Here is a 23,516-nt window from a genome sequence, read left to right as displayed (position 1 = left end):
GAGGATGAGGCCCAGAAATCAGGATTTTAAAAAGATTCCCAGGTGATTCTAATGTGCAGCCAAGGTTCAGAACCACTGCTCTAGAGCAAGCATGTCAAACTCAAAGGCTAACATGGGCCAAATAAATGAGGCATGTGGCCTGCGGGCCAAGAGTTTGACATGCTTGCTCTGTATTTAGGACTAGAGAATTTTTTTTGATATTTTTTAATTAAAAATTTTTAATGTTGATATTACATCCCTACCTCTGCCTCTCCCTCTGTTGGCCTTCACTTATTTTATAAATTAGTTGATATTACAACCAGTGTGTGTGTGTGTGTGTGTGTGTGTGTTGTTGAGAACAACATAATCCAAAATGAGTTAACATCTTCTCTGCCCATGAGATAAGGATGAGACATTATGGCTGGTCACAATCAACCTGACTGACATCAATCACACATGCACAAACACACACACACACACACACTCAAATGCAGATTAGTTCTGGATTCCAGGTATTGGCTTTAGTAACTGGTAGAATAACTTTAATATTGAGAGAGGGTCTTGCCAATTTTTAGCTTCCTTCATCTTGTCCTTCTTCCACGTGAAAATCCTATTAATTTTGTTTCATAAGTACTCTTTTGTTTCATAAGTACTTTATGGAGAGCTAATCTGTAACTAGACATTGTTCTGTTGAGAATGGAGAGAACTAGACAGACATATCATCTGTCTTCTTGGTAGCTATATTCTCTGCTTAATTGATTCATTCTCATTTCAAATTGCATATCTGTAGCATACTGATCTGAGTGCAAGTTCTAATATTAAATTTAAAATGTGTCCATATTTCTATGGGATTAATTAGATTTCTGTTTTTATGAGCACAATAAAATGAACTTATTTTCTTTGTCATATTTGAGGGGCAGCCAAGAGATTTTGGAGCACAGTTTAATTTTATTGATAAAAATATTTTTAACTTCATACAACTTATATGATTATCAATTCCACTAATACGTAAAGCCTTTAAGATTTTCTTTTTAATTTGACATAGGATTGTAAAATGTTCTCTCCACCATTTTACAAAGGGTCAGGATAAGAAAAACACCTTCACTTTGGTGAACATCCAAATCTAGGCCACAACACTCTTATCTCTTACTATCTGGCATAAATATCTACATTCCAATCACAACTGACCACTTATATTCACTGTGACTCCTCAAGCAAAAAATTATTGACTATATATCATGTGTTTTAGTGGCATATTGGTTGTAATTTCCACCTTAGCTTCTAACAAAAGTTTTTTAAAACTTGAAAATTGAACCACTTGCAATCCTTTGGGGAAAAACGAAAGAGGGAAATTTTTACATGAATCTGCTGCACAATGGTACACTCCTGGCATGGGGTACAATGTGAAGGGAAAAGGTGGAAGAAACCAAACGACTTTATTGAGTCTACTGTGTGGTATCCTTATTGCTGGACGTTATTATTTCCCCTGGAGTGGATCCCCAGAGGAGCAGATTCCATGTTAGGCAAACGTCAGTATAAAAACACAATCACTTGATTCACAGCTTTCCTCCAAGCTTCCCTAAGAGGATCTGTCAGCTTGGATTGCTCACCTGACTGTGTTCTTCCATTGATACCAATGAACAACAGTTATTTATGGTTATATCAACCATTATAATTTTTCTTCTTGATGAATTATGTGCTTTTATTTGCTTGATTACTGCATACCAAATTGATGAAAAAAATCCCAGCCTAGTATTTCCCATGTAAATATAAGTTTGTATTTTCAGATCCATGAGTGTTACGTAGTTTATTAAAATTTCAGTTAAGGTCTAAGTGATAAGCAATTTCAGGAAAGGAAGGCATCTTCCTGGATTTGGGGATCAATAACATTTGCTGAGGACCTACTATGTGTAGGATATTGTTGCAGGTGTCACAGGGGAAACAATGACCCTTCATACATCAACTTTGGGATCATGAAATAATTGAAAGAATGCAAGGAAGACGGCTTCTCTGCAGGGAAGTTCTCAGGTTGTTTATAGTTACTTCCATCCACATTTTCTTTTAAAATAATTAAATACCTTTTTTTGGTTAAAATAGTCTAATAACAATAAAACTTTACAGTAACTTTTTAAGAGAACTTACCTAAGAAGGGGAAATCTTTTAAACTGGAATTGTGAGACACTTTGTTGATATAGAGTTCAACTTGAAAGTAAAAATATACACTCTTCTAATTATTTTGTAATTTTTTTTCATACATTCTCAGTTCCAAAGGAGTTGACCCACTATTTACCCGAGGCTTTTTAAAGAAATGTGTAATACCAGAGAAGAAAATTTCAGACAAACCAGAGCCTTTCTTTCCCCACAAAGTTATATAGCCATAAAAGAAAATTATGATAAAAAACATTTTGTGACTTTAATTATAGCATTTTTCTGCCATACACGACTTGCATAATTATAGCCGGGGGGACAGCTTGGCCCCAGGTCTTTAGTACCTAGACTCCACGGAACCAGAGTCCTGGATCCTGGCAGCCTGAACTCTGCTCTTAATCCCTCCGAGGCAGATAAATTGAGTTCCACACCATTTAGTTTTGAGATCTCATTGGTGCTACAGTACATTAGCGATTTCATGGATGTTGTAAAGGCAACAGATCCACCCTGGTGTCCTTGGCCTGAACTTCTGTGAGGGAAGTTAAAGACAAGGGAATCCTAAGACCTCCAGTTAGGTACAGGATAATGGAAGCAGAAGCTCTCTCCACCTTGTCTGACTTATTTTGAAGATATGTTAAAATTCAATGAAAAGGTAAAACCGTAATGACTGGTATTAATCACATTTCCTCATTTGATCATCTTGTGAGAAATACTGGTCAGTTTAGTTAAAGTAGACTAAAGGGGCAAGGGAGGATCTGGGAGATTTACTGTTAGTAGCTTTAACTCCTTTCCTGACAATTTCTTAGAAGTTATAGGTACTTCACCTTCCAGAAGGAAAGGAGGGAGAGGAAACATAAGTAAGCAGCTATTTAATTTTCTCTGCACAGTTTTGTTCCCCTAGAAAGTCTTCTTCCCACCTGTCAGTCAGCTTCCAGACATACCTGTTGAGCAAAGTTCACGTCAACCCCTTTCCCAGCTCTGAAGCAGGTCTTGCAAGTGCCATTCTCTGAGGGGTGATATTATATTACTCTTATGCTTAGAAAATGGTCAGATAAGGTTGGAAAACTGAGTTCAGGGAACCCAACTCTCTTTCTGTTTCCAGAGGTAAAGGTTAACTTTATGCAAGGTCCTGCCTACTCATAGGATTGGTTTCTTTATTCTAATGGTATCTCCCAGCCTGAAGTAGTAGCTCATTTAAAATAATCCTTTGAGTTATTATGAAGGAAGGCACATAATCACTACTTATCCTTAGAGAATTGGCTTTAAACTGTAGCCATATATTAAAGTTATACTTCATCCTTTCCTTATTGTGACCTACGTCCTTATTTAGTGCTCTGAAAAATTCGCATACTAACTTCAGCACCCTTTATATTTTCTTCTCCTAGGAACCAAACGTGGTTTCCAATTTCCTCTTTGATTCCAAAACCCAACATTAACATAGGACCAATCATTTTAAAACAAGATGATAGTATAAGTCATCACATGCCACTTCCTCATTTTTAATTGGTTGCATTGTATACATTACACTCTAATGTACAGTGACTTTCTGAACTCCTTAGGACTACTCCATCTTACAGCACATCCACCAAAATTAATGTTAGCCTCTCCCTGCCAATTCACCTCCTATGTCCTAGCCAAACATATTTATAACTAGAAAACAATTCACACTCAGGTTTCATTTCAACTTCTCTTTATTGGTGAGTTGACCTAGTTTTCACCTTAATGACTACTATGGCTTTTTTCCTTCTACCCATGGGGTGTACCTTCAACCCTCTTGGACTTTTTCTGCACATTCCACTCCACGGAACTGCTCCACCGTCAACAGTCAAATCCTTCCCTTTTATATTCAATCCACAACAAATTCAGTTCATAGTACACATAAACACTGAGCCATGTCACAGGATTTCTTAATGAATATTTTGTATATGTTCCTAATTATGTTATAAATTATTTTACCCAGTGTTCTACATCTTAGACTTTTATATTGATCTCTAAGTTCTAATACAAGGTATTATATACAAGTTTAAATAGATGAATAATGCATTATATATCTTATGTGTTTACTAGAAAAATATTTTTCTATTATTTTTAAACTCAAGCAAAATATATTTTTGAATTGTGTATCTGCATTTCTTAAATCTGAAAAATTATTTTTAAGGTACGAATAGATGCTAATTTAAAAATCGTAGTTCAATAATTATTTTGTATTTCATATGGTTAACTTAAAAAAATACTTTTCACACCAAGAATCCAAGATCTCCTTATAGTTTTCATGTGTTATCATTTTAAATAAAGTGGATATCTTAAAATATCCAATCATCTCAAAATATTTACTTTTAAAGATTGAAAATGTTTTAAAACATGATTATTTGGCCTAGCTTAATAATTAATATACTTAATTAATATAATATCATGAATCATTAAGGTTAATTGGATATGTGTTTTGAACCCAACATTTCTGAAATTTGGGGCATTAAAACAATTTATAAAAAGCAATTAAGTGTATCATATAATTATTATGAAGGAGGATTTGAACTGATTTTAGAAATTACTTAAGGAGTTGAATGCCTCTCTGTGTAGATGTAAAATAAGAGGCTGGTTGTAGATAAAAATGAGCATTTAAGAAAGGAGAGGGAAATGAGGAAATGCAGAGAGACTAGAACATCATTAAACACTGATTTTCAGACTACAGCCCCTGAGTAGTCTTTGGAAACTTGTTTCCGATGTATTAATTTAATCTCATCTTATTTGTCAGAGAAATGCTTCTCCCTATAATTACAAATGAAGCTTAATAGTAAATTTAATGTTTAAAAAATACTTTCTGATTCTAACTAGTGTAAGTATCCACCTATTTGAAACAGATTGACTTAATCTGACAGGGGTCTTAATAACTTAGATTTCTTTTTTAAAAACTTTTTAATTGATTTTAAAGAGAGAGGAAGGGAGAGGGAGAGAAACATTGATCTGTTGCCTCCAACTGGGGACAGAACCCACAATCTGGGTATGTGCCCTGACGGAATTGAACGGGTGACCTTCCCATGCATGGGGCTATGCTCAACCAACTGAGCTAGGGCTAGGTTTCTTTTTCTGTGAGAATAGATTCATACTGACTAAGGAATCCACTGTAAATTGAGGGTAACAATATAAAAATGTTCACCCTTTGGACAAATTTACCATTTCATCTATCCTTTTCACCACATACACTATTTCCAACAAAAATGATGAGCATTCTGGCTCCTTCTCGGTGAGACATCCAGGCTGAGTTTAACAGAATAGGAAGATCACATTTTGTTTCCTGCAAAAAGACAAGGTGACATACTTATTTCAGTTTCTTTTTTGTAATTAATCGCTCTACTATCTGGAGCAAATGTTATCTGTGTCAGATATTTGAATATGTAGATTACATTCATAGTGTCTGTGAAAGGGACATTTAATGATTTTAATCTGTTCTTTAAACAGAGCTTCCTGTCCTATTACTCTGAATGAATTACCTGAGAAATTTATTTAAGAACAACTCTATCTGCTTTTAGTGTTCATTACCAGGCAGCTGTTTAGTGAGACATCATTCAAGATGATAATGGCTTGAATTATTTTGAGCCCCCAAATATTAAGGAATCTCCTGCAAGTGACCAGAATTTATAGCTGTGGCTTGCATAGTAGCTTAGCAGTTCACATATGGCTTATGTCAACGGCAGAAACAACGTTGTTTTCTAAATCACATTGATTTGTTATGTGGTATTGAAAGATCTTAAACAGAATCAAGGTCCATAAATTGCAGAATGTAGTCCTCAAAACTTCTTATCTGTGTTTCAGTTCTGTCAAAATGGGCCCAAGAGCCAAGCATTCTACGTACACAATGCTACTAGTCAAAGAATAAGAACTGAGACCATTCAATTTCCTCTTTTTTTGGCAAGAAGCCAGACTGACATTTTCTTTTCTGTTAGTTTTGGCAAGGAAGAAAGAGAGAGGAAACTTTACTGCTCAGTTACTGATGGTTTTTCTATTTTGTTTTTATTAAAAATGTTGAAACATGGGCCCTTTGTCAAAATTATTTTATTATTGAAGGGTGGGTGGGGTGAATGAACTGGCAACTGTTCAGAAAACCATTAACAGCACTGATAATGGGCAATCTTATTTTGGTTCCCCAACACAGAAGTGCTTAATTGCAATAAATTATACTTCAGTCTGTGAATGATGTGCATGTTTAATGAATTGGTACAGACTTGGAGGTTAATCTGCTGGGAGGTAACAAACTTAGCCCATCTGATATTGCAATAAAAAGTACGCTCTTTTTAAGTTACGTGCTGATATATTTTGGGCACGAAACTAAAAGAATGAGTTTTCATTGGCTTCGGATTTGTTAGGTCTCCAAGACTAAAACATTGAAAAACCAACATCCGTAATGGTGACATGTGAATTAAAACAAAACTTAAGTACATCAGCAGTGGAATGCAACCCACCCAGATTGAGAAATTGGTGGCCATCAAAGAACGTATAGAAGATGCAGTGTGCTCTCAGAAAACAATTGCTCTTGAACCAAGCTATCTTTACCTATGCAATGGATTATATTCTTAGTTCTCAAGTTATTTCTGTAACTAAAAAACAAATCCCTTTTCTGCACAGTTCTGTGATAAATATCCCTTGGAGTTGGTAGAGAAATAATACTTTCCTTAGGAAGTAGAGAGAGAAAATTATTTTACAAACCTAAATGCAAAACTGAGTATCAATGAGAAAGACACCAATAGTAGATCTGCTGATGGTCATGAGATCACTGCCAAAGTGAATGGAGAAAAATAAATTCAGTAAAACTAAGCAACAGAACACTTTACTATGTGAAAAGATTTGCAGATGAGGAAGCATGGGAAACAATTCTCTATTTTTTAACTAAATAGTATCAATGTATAATGTGGATATCTAGATCAGAAAGTGAGGCATATAGGCAGAAAGTGAGATAGATCCATAGAAAACATTTCTGCATATTAATGTGTTGTGTTTGTTTGTTTTTTCTCCTCGGGGAGTATCCTGACATTGAGGAGATCAGACTATAAAATATTTGGAAGCCACATCCCCTAGCTATGCTGCCATTGAAAGAAAAAGTAAATGACTAATTAAAATGCTTAGTCTGCCTAGAATTCCTATCTGTAGGTTTTTTATGGTGTCCTTTGCAGATGATTTAGTGAAAAATTGCTGACAATTAGGGTCCTTGAGAAAAGTTAAAATATGAAGTACCATGTTTCCAAAAGAAGATAAGAACCACTCTTCCAGATAAATCAATCAAAAGGTCTGTTTTGATAATAATTATCTAAGTGACTGTATAATAGGTTGTAAGAATAGAATTATAATGAGAGAATTTGCCTAATTGGAGACATTGTGCAGGGTCTTCTAAGATAGATGTCTTCATTTCTTTTGCTAACATTTTCATGTTTACTGAACATACCTGTGGATTCTTCCACATGCATCTTTTACAGAGTATTAGTAATGAAAACCTACAATGAAATGAAAGAAACTCTAATGCTGCCGTACTTCTTAAAGTCCAGAGTTACCAATTTCTAAGCTACAGACATTTGTGGGGTTTTTTTCTGAACTTTCAGATTAAAGACATTGCAATCATTTTTTATATTATATAGGATCAAAAAACATATGTTTTAGGCAATTTCAGTGATATGCTTAGCTCTCTTTTTTTAATAAGACACTTATATTAGAGGCCATTTGTTCAGATCTTATTCATGCAACCATGACTTGGTCAAATATATATTTATTATAAATATACAAATGCTCTTTTGTAATCAAGCCACATAATAATATAATATAAAAATTTGTCAATTTACTTCCAATGACTCCTTTCTATCTTGCTTTATATGTAATTAATTATCTAACTCATCTACTTGTATGCATTGCCTAAAATCAAGGAGTTGGTTATAGGCAGCCCAGAAAATGATTTGATACAGTAGTTGAAGCCAGAGGTCCAATATTTCCTTCTTTGGAGAAAGACACTTTCTACCAATCTCATTTTTTCGTGTGTATGAGAGAGAAGATTGCAAATAAGAAAAAGGATGGCAGGGCCCCTTTTATGCAGAGATGCGGGGCCCAAATAAATGTTACTACAGTAGCTCTCTCCACAAATTAGTAATTTTTTTCTGGATAGGAGGAATTCATAGTGTCTTCTCAATTTGCACTCTGTCCACTCACAACATTTTAAATCTGCCCTCAAAATGTAATTTTGAATGTGTGTAAATGCCCAACATAAAATTAACTAAAATGTTAGATTTGATGACAAATTATTTAAAATAATTTTAAGGGAATGGGTGTTTTTAAAATGGCTTTTTTAAAAAAAATCAAATGAAGATGGTTGACTTAAGTAACAGCCTAAAAAAAAAATAGCCTGAAATAAAGTCATAGAACATATGGAGAAAACTTGGAAGTAGTCAAGAGACACATTCAGTACATTGAACAGAATTTTGTATTTGCAAATCCTACAGATTGTACCCAAATTATATCTTCATCCTAGCCATCAGGATATTTTGGCTAGCTCCCTGAGGGGAGGGCATTGCTGACCTATAAGGACTGGACTGGACCATCCTGGTATAGTTTAATGTTTCTTCACTGATTAGAGAATATCATGTTCACCAAGAACAGAAGATGAATGGCACACTGTATAGAATCATATCCCGAAAGAGGTTGAAACCAAAGTTCCCACATTCAACAGTGAAATGGAACTTCATGGAAATACAGGATGTTAGGGAGAGAACTTGAATAGCTGTACTTTGCATATGTTTAGGGTTTTTAACAATTATTTGTGATTGTGATTGAGAGGAGAGAGTTGTTTTTATTTCTTGAAGGAATGTACAAAATAAGGATGGTGATGAAAAGGAATGGATGAAACCTTGCTTGGAGACTGTCAAGGTGATGATAGAATGATGGAGTGAGGAGGGTCATTGCGATGTGCTAGAAGACAAGAAAGAAAGTAAATAGCATGCTAATGAATGCTTTTCCCTTCTTGGCAGTATTTCTAAAGATAGACATCCATAGAGTTTAAAATTCTCGGTAAAAACAAACAATATGGTAAAAATGTTTTCTTACAAAATCTGTCAAGTTATTTTTACTTTAGAGAGCAATATTTGTTCAGCTATACATCTCATAGTTTATAACCTTATGCCTAAATGTTAGTTTTGAAAAATATTGAACACCAATTTAGATCAATCTACAATATTTAAGGAACTCAAGTTAAGTAGCTAATATTATTAATCCATATACTATCCAATTGAAATAGTGTTATGAACATGCACTCTGAAAAACACACAGCTGTCATCTTGTAGTAAGGAAACTAGACTTAAAGAAGTCATATTTCCAAAGCACACATCTAGGTAATACCTGTTAAAATTAAAGCCAAATCTTTTGATTCTGATGCTAGTACACTTTCCAGTACACTGCCACTATGAATAAAAAGTTTATTTTTTACTTAAAAAAATTTATATGCAGAGGCAAAAGACCCAGAATAGCCAACACAATATTCAAAGAGAACAAAGAGGACTGACACTACCTAACTTTAAGACTTAATATAAAGCTACAGTAATCAACATTGTTGTATTGGCAAAGAATAGACATATCTATGGAACAGAATAGAGAGCCAATAATTGACCCCCGTAAATATAGTCAACTGATCTTTGACTATTGGAGCTAAGGCAATACAATGGAGCAAAAATAGTTCTCTTCAATAGATGGCTGGAACAACTAGACATTCACATGCAAAAAATAAAATTAATCTAGACCTAGACTTTGTACCCTTCACAATAATTAAGTCAAAATGGATCACAGACCTAAATGTAATTTACAAAATTGTAAAACTCCTAAAAGATAACATAGGAAAAAACACACACAAATGATCCTGAGTATGACAATAACTGTTTAGATACAACACCAACGGCAATATTCATGATAAGTAATTAATAAGCAGGACTTCATTAAAATAACTTTTGCTTTGAGAAAGACAATGTTAAGAGAATTAAAAGACAAGCCATATTGTGGGAGAAAACATCCGCAAAAGATCCATCTGTTAAAGGACTATTATTCATAATATACAAAGAAGAAAACTTTTAAGTAAAAAATTAGCCACCAAAGGTTACTTTGTCTTCCCTTAAGTTTGTCTGGTTATTAGCTGGCGCATATCCTATGGCAGTGATGGTGAACCTTTTGAGCTCGGCGTGTCAGCATTTTGAAAAACCCTAACTTAACTCTGGTGCCGTGTCACATATAGAATTTTTTTGGTATTTGCAACCATAATAAAACAAAGCTTTATATTTTTGATATTTATTTTATATATTTAAATGCCATTTAACAAAGAAAAATCAACCAAAAAAATGAGTTTGTGTGTCACCTCTGACACGCGTGTCATAGGTTCACCATCACTATCCTATGGTATTTTTAAGCCAATTAAATAGATGCTTTCATCAGAGTTCATTAAAATATAGAAAACATATATTTTTATAAAAAGGAACAATTTGAATGCTTGTGATTCTATTTAACTTGAATGGGAAAGGACATTTATTTTATCCTAAATTCTAGAATGACTGGATCCATTTAGAACATTTTGAAAGACTTTCATCTTATGTATTTTGAATATGGAAATGTCTGATGAGTTCATATCTTGACTGAAACTTATAGAGCAGTATGAAGGTTATTTATTGCTAAAATAACATTTTCTTCCTTTTTACATTTTTTGAAATATCAAGAAAAGGATTTTGGCAAATCTTTTCCTGTTCTGCATAGAAGAAAAATGACACAGGTTTTGGTTTTAAGACTCTCTCACATTTTGCTTGTAGGTTTTAGGACCTTTTAAGTCTAATTCATTATTTCTAAAAAGAAGATAACTTTGAAGTAGCATTGGATGAACCAAGTTTAACCTGGAATGTAAAGTACCTAGCATATTCTGTAGAGAGTGTGGTAAAAATACTATTTCAGGGTCCCCCTATTTGTGCAATAGATTCAGAATAAATTGTTTAATTATGGTGAGGTAGAAGAGTAGTATACGCTTGATTCTGTTTTAAAAAGACTTTCTAAATTCTTTATTTATACACAAATATCAGCTAAATTTAGATTGTTTATAATGGTATTAAAATGTATCCATTTTATTTCAACTCAAAATTATCCCTCTGTAGCCTGTCAGGAACTTGGTAGAGTTGCTTTTGAGTGAAGATTTAGATTTTTCTCGGGATTTTCCCCCTTTGGTTTCGTTAAACGGAGTTGACAACTGCCACAAAGGAAAGTATTGTTCAGAAAGCCACAGCTGGGACTGCTGATGAGATGTTGGGGCCTTCAGCAAGCTGAGTTGAAAAGAGGAAAGGCTGATAGAGCTCCTACCCCAGATGACATATAGAGGCGCCCAGTGAGGAGAAAATTGTGAGCTCACCAAAAACGTGTACATATGGAAAGTGATTCCTTTAGATACAGATAAATAAAAATCTTGACTTGGTACGTAATCACAAAGAATAATTTCAATGGCAGTAAGTCCTTTTTCTGGAAGAAGTCCTAAAGAACGTTCCATTTGATCTAATTGATTTTGTCAGAAATAGTACCATATTTCAATGAACCAAGTCATTAACAGTTTTGATCCCTAATTATGTGGAAGTTTGATTGTCAGGGGCAAGCACCATGCACACCAATGCTGCATTGACTCAAGCACAGTTGCTTTCAGATTTCAGAAGGTAGGAGAAGGCGGAAGAAGAAACTTTCTCTGAAATAAATTAATCTTGGATTAACTACAGCCTAAATCAGTGCTGGCGAACCTATGACACGCGTGTCAGGTGACACGCGAACTCATTTTTTTTGGTTGATTTTTCTTTGTTAAATGGCATTTAAATATATAAAATAAATATCAAAAATATAAGTTTTTGTTTTACTATGGTTGCAAATATCAAAAAATTTCTATATGTGACACGGTACCAGAGTTAAGTTAGGGTTTTTCAAAATGCTGGCACGCCGAGCTCAAAAGGTTCGCCATCACAAGTATTACTTTCCTAAGAAGATGTGTATTGATTAAACCCTGTTGCTTTTGAAATCTCAATTTCTTGTTTTCCTTTTTATCACATCACATTTGTCATTACCTTATTTGTTTATTTACATGGTGGGTTTTCTCGTTAAACACTCCATTCAGTCATATTGATAATCCACTAAGAAAGAACCCTGGCTTCATAGCAAAGGTGGAAAGGAATTACAGAACAGGGCTAAGAAAACGGTAACTTAGAGACTTCTTTCATTTTGCCAAAACAACACAAATATTACTTTAAAAAATCACGTGCTCTCTGTGTGAGTGTGGATTTTCTGTCCATTCTCTTTTTCTGTGAAATGCTGTGACATGACATTCACATGTTTTAGCCGAAAGAGCCTGCTTCCCCCAGAACCGTGCATGGAGTGGCACTCATGAGTATGTTCCGACATTTTAATACGACAACTCAGCAAACCTAAAGTAAGGACTGCTTCCCCACCAGAAGGCGCAGCTCTTTATTTTGTTTTGTTGTTTCTTTGTCTGACATAAACGATCCCAGCAGCTCTGCCCCAGAAGTTCTGTACCCTTTGGAGTAAAGCCCCCTCTGCCCATTTCCTCAGCAGCTGGCAAGGCTTCAACTTCTATTCATTCTTTCCTTTGCCAGTGACAATAGTCTTCATGTTTGAGTTCCTTTGAGGTGTGTTTCTGAGAAGGCTTCCCTCACAAAGTTCCTTTGAGGTGTGTTTCTGAGAAGGCTTCCCTTACAACAAATGCGCGCGCGCACACACACACACACACACACACACACACACACACTCACTCAGGCGTTCGGAGACCTGTGCACGTGACCCATGGGCGAGAGAGTCCCAAGCAGAGGCTACACACATTCTTACTGTCTCTGACTGTTGCACCACCTCAGGACCTAATTAAACGTATTCTTAATTTTTGGCCAATCCATGTTGGTTGATGTAAAATGCCTCAAGTCTTACGTCTTAGGTGGGTTTTGGTATCACTTTTATAAAATGTGTAAACATATACATCGGGTACTGCTTGTATCTGAGTGATCTCTGTGTGCTAACACTTTCAGCATAGCATGGCGTATTCCTTTGTTCCTTTCACAGAGTTTAGGGGTAGCTAGACTTCAGATTTTCCAACAAGTGACTTTTAAATTATACCTTGAATATTTTTCAGAAGCTTCTTTGGATATTATTTTCTAGCTAATATGTAAAAGTCTACATTGAGCAAGGGATAACTCTACATATTTCCCTATTTGGTGGCTATTATTACATTAAATGTATCTTCATTATTCTCTTAGACTCTAAAGTGCTCCAGCATTAAATCCACTCAACCTAATTAGAAAGATTCTCTCTTGTGTTTTATTTCCTTTATGGTTATTATGGGACCAGGGATAACACATTGAACTATCCCAAGTTATTCAGGGCAGTGCTGAGGCCATCCGTTCTGTGCCTCTTTAAGAACCTAACTTGCTGCCTAGAACAGATTTTTACTATGGGGAGTCTCATGTGTGATGGTATTTTTTTATTAGAAAATCTTTGAGACAGAAATGATAATAACATATCAGAAAATATATACTGTTTCTTCTCAATATAATGATATCGATTCCTGACCTTGATTAACTAGAAATTTATTCAAAATTGTACAAATAGAGGGAGGGGGAAACCATTAGTGTTATCAAATTTCATTTTAGGTCCACGACTGGCTTGACCAATATAATAAAGTTCTTACTGTCCTCAGAACATCAGAGAACTTACTATCCATGGTTTGGTCTTTGAAGTCACCATGACACCATCGCCTCTGATAAAAGAGTTTATTTATAACTTGCTCAGCTTAGGTCCTTTCCCACTGAATCAGCAGGCTTTCTAAGGTTTGAGGATATAATTTCAAGGACTGTTAAACCTCTGTCAAAGTTTGGTTGGCCCCCTGAGGGGCCCTGTGTTTCAACATTCTCTTTGCTAAAACAAGACTTCTCAAGAAAGTGCTCAGAAAACTGACAGCTTCAAGTACCACCGGTTTTGTCATTTGAAGTGGCATTTAATCTGAAAAATAACATTAGCAAATCAGCATATAATTGGCTTTCTATTTCCTTTTCCCACCCCTCATTATTTATTCTTTTTGGTTAGGCTAAGCCATAAGTCAAAATTATACTTGATACAGCAATTTCCTTATCTCTTTAGAAGGATATTCCTATACACACACAATTAAGTAGTATCCTTACTTTAGGGAAGTAGAAAATTTATGTTTTCATAGGGACTGTTTATATTTCTGATGTTGCTTTTGCATTGTCTCCTTTATTATTCAGATATCCACTGAAGTTTAAGGGGACTCTTTGCCAACAAAACTGTGAACTAATTGAGCAATAAATATATATAAAGGAAAATCTACATAAAACTCTTTCACTTCTACATTTAATTTCTCTTTGGTCCTCTCAAGTTTCCCTGCTTCTTTGTTCTTAGCTCTTTTTCACCACAGTATACTGTCTTCACCTTTTAGCCATTAAGCTAAAGGATGAATGGGAAATGCTTTCTCTGATATCTGGACCCTCCTGATACCTGCTTAGATTATCACTCTCCATAATTTGACTTCTAGCTTCCTTTATTAATACCCTCTCTCATTATTATCTTTTCTCACACAGTAAGGTTTTGTTAAACAGATTTCCCCTAAATAACAGTTTTATAATTAATATTTAACTTGAATTTGTTTCACAATGCTTTGGTTGACATCACTATTGTCTGTAGAAAAAATATGCACACATCATTTTTTAAAAATATATTTTTTCATTGATTTCAGAGAGGAAAGAAGAGGGAGAGAGATAGAAACATTCATGATGAGAGAGAATCATTGAGCCATTGATTAGCTGCCTCCTGTATGCCCCCCGTTGGGGATAGAACCTACAACCTGGACATGTACCCTGACCATAATTGAACCATGACCTTCTGGTTCATAGGTCGAAGCTCAACCACTGAGCCACTCTGATGGGCTTGATTCAACTTCTTTAATAAATACAGGCCTATTTGAATCGTCTGTTTCTTGTTATGTGAGTTAAGGCATATTATGTTTTACAAAAGGTTGGTCTATTCTTCACCTAGGTCCCTGGTCGGCAAACTGGGGCTCGCGAGCCACATGCGGCTCTTTGGCCCCTTGAGTGTGGCTCTTCCACAAAATACCACAAAATACCACCTGCGGGTGCACACGTACAGTGTGATTGAAACTTCGTGGCCCATGCGCAGAAGTCGGTATTTTGTGGAAGAGCCACACTCAAGGGGCCAAAGAGCTGCATGTGGCTCGCGAGCCGCAGTTTGCTGAGCCGCAGTTTGCCGACCACTAGGTTATCAAATATGTGAGCATAAAGTTGTTTATATTCTTTTATTTTTTAATGTGCATGGGATCTGTAGTGATGTCCCCCTTTTCATTTCTGATATTAGTAATTTTTGCCTATTTTTTCTCTAGTTAACTTAGCTGAAAGGCTTATCAATTTTATCTATCTTTTCAAAAAAGCAGCTTTTGGTCTTGTTGATTTTCTCTAGTCATTTCCTATCTCTGTTTTATTTATATCTGCTCTAATTTTTATTATTTTTTTCTTCTGCTTACTTTGGATTTAATTTGCATTTCTTTTTCTAGTTTCTTAAGATAGAAGCTTATATTATTGATTTTAGATACATGTCTAATATATACATTCAGTGCTATAAAATTTCTCTCTAACCACTGCTTTTGATATATCCTACAAATTTTGGTAAGTTCTATTTTCATTCTCATTTAGTTCAAAATATTTTTGAGAGTTCTTCTTTAACTCAGGTGCTATTTGGAGGTGTTGAATCTACAAGTTCTAGGGATTTTCTAGCTGTCTTTCCCTTATTGATTTCTAGTTTGATTCCATTGTGATCTGAAAGAAGACATTGTATAATTTCTCTATTTTTTTAAATATATTTTATTAGTTTTCTACAGAGAGGAAGGGAGAGGGATAGAGAGCCAGAAACATCGATCAGCTGCCTCCTGCACACTCCCCACTGGGGATGTGCCTGCAACCAGGTACATGCCCTCGACCGGAATCGAACCTGGGACCTTTGAGTCCGCAGGCTGACGCTCTATCCACTGAGCCAAACCGGTTAGGGCAATTTCTCTATTTAAAAAAAAATGTGTTAAGGTGTGTTTTATGGCCAGAATTTGATATATCTTGTGATCTCCAGAAGGAGTGTATTACCTTGTTGTTGAATGGAGTAGTCTATGTAGAAGTCAATTATAGTCAGTAGATCAATGGAATTGTTGAGGTCAACTACTTCCTTACTGATTTTCTGCCCGCTGAATCTGTTCATTTTTGATAGAGGGTGTTAAAGTCTCCAACTATAACAGTGTGTTTATCTGTTTCTCCTTGCAGATCTATCAGGTTTTGCCTTATAGTTTGACACTCTGTCTTAGTTGCATACACATTAAGAATTGTGTTCTTGGAATATTACTGTGGTATATCTTTCTCCATTCCTTTACTTTTAATCTATGCTTGTCTTTATATTTCAAGTGGGTTTTTTTTTAAGACAACATATACTTGGGCACATTTTTTTATTTACTCTGACAATCTCTATATTTTACATAATGTATTTAGACCATTGATGTTTAAAATAATTGTTGATGTAACTAGATTAATATCAACCATATTTGTTATTATTTTCTGTTTGTTGAAATTGTTCTTTGTTTCTATTTTGTGTTCCACATTTTTTATGTTTTTTAAACATATTTTATATGAGTCCATTTTTTCTCCTTTCTTAGTATATCAAATATTATTTATTTTTTTCAGTGGTTGGTCTGCAACTAATCCAAGTCCACTTTCAAATTGCACTAATTGTTAGGTAGTACAAGTACCTTATAATAACAAAATGTTCCTACTTTCTTGTAGAATTTCATACATTTAACATATATATATAAATATATTGTTGCTATTATTTTTAGTAAACATTTATATATTAAATCAATTAAGAATAAGAAACAAAATTTGTAGGTTCCCTTTACTTATTCATTTGCTAATGCTTTTCCTTTCTTTATTTAAATCCAAGATTCTGACCTTTGTCATTTTCTATCTGGTGAAAGAACTTCTTTTAATATTTCTTGCAAGGTAGGTCTATTGGCAATAAATTCTCTATTTTTGTTTGTCTGAGAAAGTAAATATCATTTTTTGCTCCTTGCTAATTTTCTATCTATCTATCTATCTATCTATCTATCTTATCTATCTATCTATTATCTATCTATCTATCTATCTATCTATCTATCTATCTATCATCTACCACTTTGTCACCTGAAAAGGCTCTTCACATGCTACCCTGTGATGCTGTTCCTCTTCCTTCATTTAAAATTCAGAATGAAACTTTGACAAATCCTGTCTCACTTCTGTTGCTGTTTGTGCAACCATTCTAGTAATTCATAGGAATGGGCCATAAATGTATGTCAAATTCCTTTGTATTTTGAATAAGTTTACTCTGCCTTCTTCATTTGATTTCTAGAATTTATTTTCACCAAAGCAACTCAAAATGTATGGAATAGGGTTCATTCTCACTTTGTGATTGCTCAGTAAATATTTTCAAACTGTAATAACTCTCAAGGAGTGTGTGGCCACCATCTACTTAGAGTTGCCATTAAATCACATGCCCTTGAGCTCTAGGCTCAAATAAAAAAATACAAATAATTATATTGATTTTTTATTATACTGGTATTGGAGTGTCTATAATTTCTGTTTTGGAAAAATAATATTCCATCACCATGGTAGTCTTGCTTGACTTCCACAGTAAAACCTACTCTTGTTATGTGCTTGTACCAATTACAGGATTGGGTAATGGAAGTTCTTTAGTCAATTTATATTTTAATCAGGAGTCTAATTTCAAAGCTCATTTCTTTCATGCCATATCATCAGAATGTAGTGGAACAATTCTGTTGAGGCCTGGGCTAGTTTCTGATTATATCCAGGGCCTGTGAATTTGAAGCTGATTATTTTGGTCACCAATTGACAGGTCCCATGATGACATTTGAAGAATGCCTGAGAGCTGTGTGTAGATGGATCTGCCACATTTCCAGTTCTGAAACACCTTTTGTAATAAGGAGTGTCATAGTATTTTTGGTACTGTATATAATTTGTTTGATATGTTTTGAAATTAGTATGATTATCTTTTATGAATTTATTGATAGTCTTTTCTTATTATGTCAGCTGAAACAGAAATCCTTCCCATCATAGGTAACAATAAAAAAGACCCTGTCTAATCATAATTATTTCTTCCAACAGCCAAATGACATTTACTAGAAAGAAAAATAGTTTAACAAAGAAAAGTGATATAAATCAGAACCAATGGGGATTTAAATCTTGCTGTAGACTATCCAAAAGTCTTTTTTTCTTTGTGAATATTATTGCTTGCACTCATTCCTATACAGCAATTCCACATTTGTTCTAAAACTTTAATAAAAGGAATTAATTTGTTCATGAATTTTTGATATTAATATGCATCAGGCACTGTATAAGGCACTGCAATTTTAGATGTGAATAAATCAGACATCATGATCTTCAAGATGAGCAATGTTGGAGAGAAAAACATCTATGTAGAGTTTAAATTTTGATTACATAGCAAAATAACACCTGTGACCTCTTAACACTTTATTTTAAGAGTAAAGTTATATTAAATATTAAGGCAAATAAGTACATAGTGTGTTTCACTTTTCTCTATCTTGATTTCCCATTTTCTCACTCTCTCTCAGCTCTAGTTCTAGCCATATTTCTAGCTCCTGTCTGTCCATTCATGTATCCATATAAAACATATTTTCACTAAATTTTAAGATGCTGACAGTTAGTAATTTTTATCATGAGTGCAGATCTTAATAAGAAAACAAAATCAACATGTGCCAAAATATATCTTCAACAGAGAGGCCACACCTCCCATATACCAAGTTTTTAGACCTTTAACACTGGCATTCGTGATTGTTTCATTAGAATCCCAAGTTTCTAATTGCTGTGACATGTACACTGTAATTGTCTAGTATTCTTCAGCCTTGCTGCATTGTGACACTGTGGAAAGTGTTACTTGGCTATGCTGAACTTTCCCAGAATACTCTTTTCTGTATGTTTCCAGTGAGCTTGGGCCACATGAATCCAAATTGTCACCTTCACTCTGGCTGACAGAATACCAATCTTCAGGTCTCATGGTGAGGCCTTCCTGGACCATCTAGTCTCTAACCAATCACAGGCTGGTCCCAGATACTTGAGAGAGCAGCAAAGGTAGCTCAGACCAACCCAAAGCATTATGAGCTAAATAAATGTTTTTTGTTTAAGCCACTAAGTTTGAGGTAGTTTGTTTTCCAGAAAACAAAACAAAACTGATTGATACAAAAGGAATGAACAGAGAGGAAAAGATATAGATGAGGATAATACAATTTGCAATTATTTTTGGCAAAAATAGAGGTTAAATTCTAGCTAATGAAGAGTATATTTTCCCAGGCTGAGATGTAGAATACTAGATGAAATTTCAAGTGTGATGAGAGGAATTAATTGAATGAAATCTGGTGGAAAATAAGTAGCCTCTTACAGTGTCTCTAATGCTTAAAAGATGGTATGTAATTCAATTTTAAGATCTCAATTATGTTCTTATCATAGTAAGTACCTTTTAATTCTTTACTTTATTGAAGGAAATATTGAGTAACATAGAATTAGAGATAATTTTTTCAATTGGAGTGTCCTGTGAAATACTATCACACTTAATACCACATATGTGATGTGATCTCATAGTGTCTTATGCATTGACCATTTACCTGACTTGTAGTTCTTGTCATTTGTGATATTTTGCATCTAAAATCCTTGTATACATGTAGGCTGTGCTTTTCACAGTGTGTGCCATTGAACATCTGTGCGAGAAACAACTGGAGTGTTTGTTTGAAAGGCAGATGTTTGGACTTACCCCAGAACTTCTTACAGAGTCTTCAAGGTTGTGGTTGGGAATTTCATCCCTTAGTAAATATCCATACAAACACTAAAGTCTGAGAAGCTTTACAATAGACCTTGGCATAGTTCTAGGTGCTAAGAAAATGTTTTTAAAAATGAATGGTGAACAGTAATATTTGTGCATAGTTGAAAGTCTTAATACATAAAATTGTTTATATAATTTATATAGCAAATAGTTCATGCCAATACCTATTTTCTTAATATTTGTTATATTAAATGAATATTTTATGTAAAATTTAAATGAAAGTGAGTAATTATGTTTGCATTTGTATAGCTAGTTTTAGAAAGTATCTACCAATTTTCCTTTAAGAATTAAACATAAACCTGCACAAACACCGAAAGTATAGTTTAATACCCAGTTGCCATTGGAATAACATGAGTTACTCATCAGGCTGGGTCTGGTATAACTAGCAAAGAAAAAACACCTTTTCCCTTAATTTGGCAGAAGCCTCTTCTGTGACTTTTGAGACAAAATAAAAATGAGGAAAGCAGAAGGTCCCAGCTGAAGGAGGAGAATTTTGGAGATTAGTAGGAAAGTCCCTGAACTAGTGGCTGTATGGCAGATGTGTGTACAGACTCTATATACAATTGAAATTCAAAAAAGAGTTAAACCTAAGTTCTTAGCAGTTTTACCTAAGTCCATCTTTATTTTTGAAGGAAAAAAAAAAAGATGAAACAGTTTTTAAGGCAGATGTCATCATTATGTTAATACCTTGAGGGAGTAATTGGAAACAGCAATAAATAAACTCCACATCGATGTTAGCTTTAAAAGTGTGGTGGTAGAGATGATCTAAAGAGCATATGAGAAGCATGATTAAAAGTAGTCATGTGTGGTCTGGAAGAAATAAAATGCTCAAAGAGTGTAGTCATTTCTCAAGGATGAGTTCCCGACTTTGCAACTATTTCATTAATTCTGTCTCAACATGGTACCAATCTGCAGTGTGAATTAAAACTATGAATCAAGAATATAGCATAGCTTAGAGGAATACCAACACCCCTTGCCACTTCTGTCCTCTGCTTGGTTGTAATTTCTATTACCCATTCAAAAGAATAAAATTATCCTGTTCTATACATTTCATTCAAAACCAAAGGAGGAAAAGTGTAAAAACTATTTTCCTGCACTTCTACAAATCAACTAAATAAAGATGTTCTAACAGCTAAGAGTCATGGCAACCATAGTTTTGGGAACAGATGCGTAATTGGAAGAAGGAGGCGGTGCTAATGTTACCTTCCTGTTCCTTTGAATATATGCAGTTGCCCCAAGGAGAGAATAAGCCTACACGGCATCCAAACTAAGCAGATTTTTTGTGTGTCCAGAATATGCCTTTTAGTCATGAAACTTCCATTGAGTGCATGTGTCATCTAGAGTGAGAAGCATGTTTTCCAAGTCTGGTTCTCTAGATTTCTCAGAATCCCTTTTGATCCTTTTAATTTTATTAACTGAGATGGAAACCTCTTGACATCAGAATTTTTGCAAAGTTTGTTCCATATCCCTGCCCCTGAAAGCTTTTAAATACCTAGGGATTGGTCCAGATTGTCACCTAATGAATAAGAAAATCTTCCAAAAGTCTCTAGCATTAGAGGCCATTAGTTGCCATAAAATCAGGAATGATTATATTATCCCTGTAAAAACAAATTAAAACCTTAGGTTTATTCAACTATTTTTCCATTATAAATAGGGACTTTCCAAAGTCACTAAAGAATTATGTTTGCCAAAAATGTTTAATCTGTCATTTCTTTGGACTAGTTTACAGCCAATGCAAAGTTATAGAAAAACAACCAAATAAGAGCATGCGCAACCAGTCAACAAAATACAGAAAATAAGACCATATAGGATTATTGTCCCATTCTTTGAAGAAGCTGATGTCTTAAATAAAGGGCAGAGTTAGAGGGGAAAAACTATAGTACATTTAAATGATTTTAGACAAAAAAAAACAAAACATGTGAAATATATAGTCTTTGGATGATCCTGGTTTGAATAAACTAATTAGAAAACACTGCTATGGAAAACAAAAGAAAATAAACACACACACATAGGTAATGAAAAATGAGAGGGAGTTAAATATTCACTGATATTAGATAGCATTAGATAATTATCAATTTGATTACATTTGCTAAAAGTATCATGGTTATATAGGACAATATCTCAATTCTTAAAGGTGTATACTATAATATTTAAAGATAAATTGTCATGATGAATGTAATTTACTTTAAAACATCTAAGCAAAAGAAAAACCCTGAGTAGACTAGACTGATGAAGCAAATCTATCTATATATGTAAAAGCCTAAGCGACTGTCCAACTGTTTGACCATCCAACCAGTAGCTATGATGCACACTGACCACCAGGGGGCAGATGCTCAATGCAGGAGATGCTGAGCTACCGTGACTTGGCAGCTGCAGCTCTCGGGTGATGCACCCCGGAACCAGAGAGGAGGGAGCCTGATTCCGGGGTGTGTCACCTGAGAACTGCCCTTTTGCAATCCAGGACCCCTCAGGGGATGTCAGAGAGCTGTTTTCGGCCCAATCCCCGCAGGCCAGGCCGAGGGACCCCACTGGTGCACAAATGTGTGCACTGGGCCTCTAGCATTACATAAAGTTTACTAATTATAAAATCTCACTTTTAATTATATGGTTTCATTATACTATTTCTTATCTGATTATTTTGAAAAAAATTTATAATAAATACAAAAAGGACTTAGTTGTCTTTCTTAATATAGTCAATTTCAAATTTTTTGAATGAGAATGGGCTTTTGATATCTAGAAAGTAAGAATTTTAGAAGCAAAGAACACTTAGTGTTAAGAGTTCTACATTCAAGTAAAATCACAGGTGAGGGCCTAGTCTAATCACTTTCTCACCTTCAAACCCAGTGAGTAAAAGACTTTTCAATCAGATTTAAAATAAGAACAATAATCCTTGTCACCCTCCCATGTCAAGTGGGTGTTATAATGATGAATGAGCTCCAGAAATAGACTTAGCCTGCTGATGTATTTGTAACCCATATGGCTGCATCACCCTTTGACTTTGCTAAGTTACATTTAGTATGCCACAAATTAAATTTCTGTCAAGTTTGGCTTTAAAAACCACTCTCCTAGAAATTCAGGTTGTCATTTCTCCTAGAAATTCAGAATTGTCATTAAATCCCATGTAGGGAACTGATGTTACCATGCTCCTATTGGGTGATTTTGTATAAGCTAAAATGAAACTTCGTTGGCATTTTAAGAACTATTTTTTTTCAATTCTTAAAAAACAGCTTAATTGAGATATACTTGATATCTCTGCACATATTTAATATACATATAATTTGATTAACTTAGACATGTATACACCTGTGAAATGATCACTACAATCAAGGTAGTAAATAAATCTACCTTCTCTAAAAGTTTCTTCATGCCCCTTTAAAATATATTTTTTACTTGAACAA

This window comes from Myotis brandtii, unplaced genomic scaffold (assembly GCF_000412655.1).
Source record: "Myotis brandtii unplaced genomic scaffold, ASM41265v1 scaffold374, whole genome shotgun sequence".
Taxonomy (NCBI): domain Eukaryota; kingdom Metazoa; phylum Chordata; class Mammalia; order Chiroptera; family Vespertilionidae; genus Myotis; species Myotis brandtii.
This window is presented reverse-complemented; position numbering follows the sequence as displayed.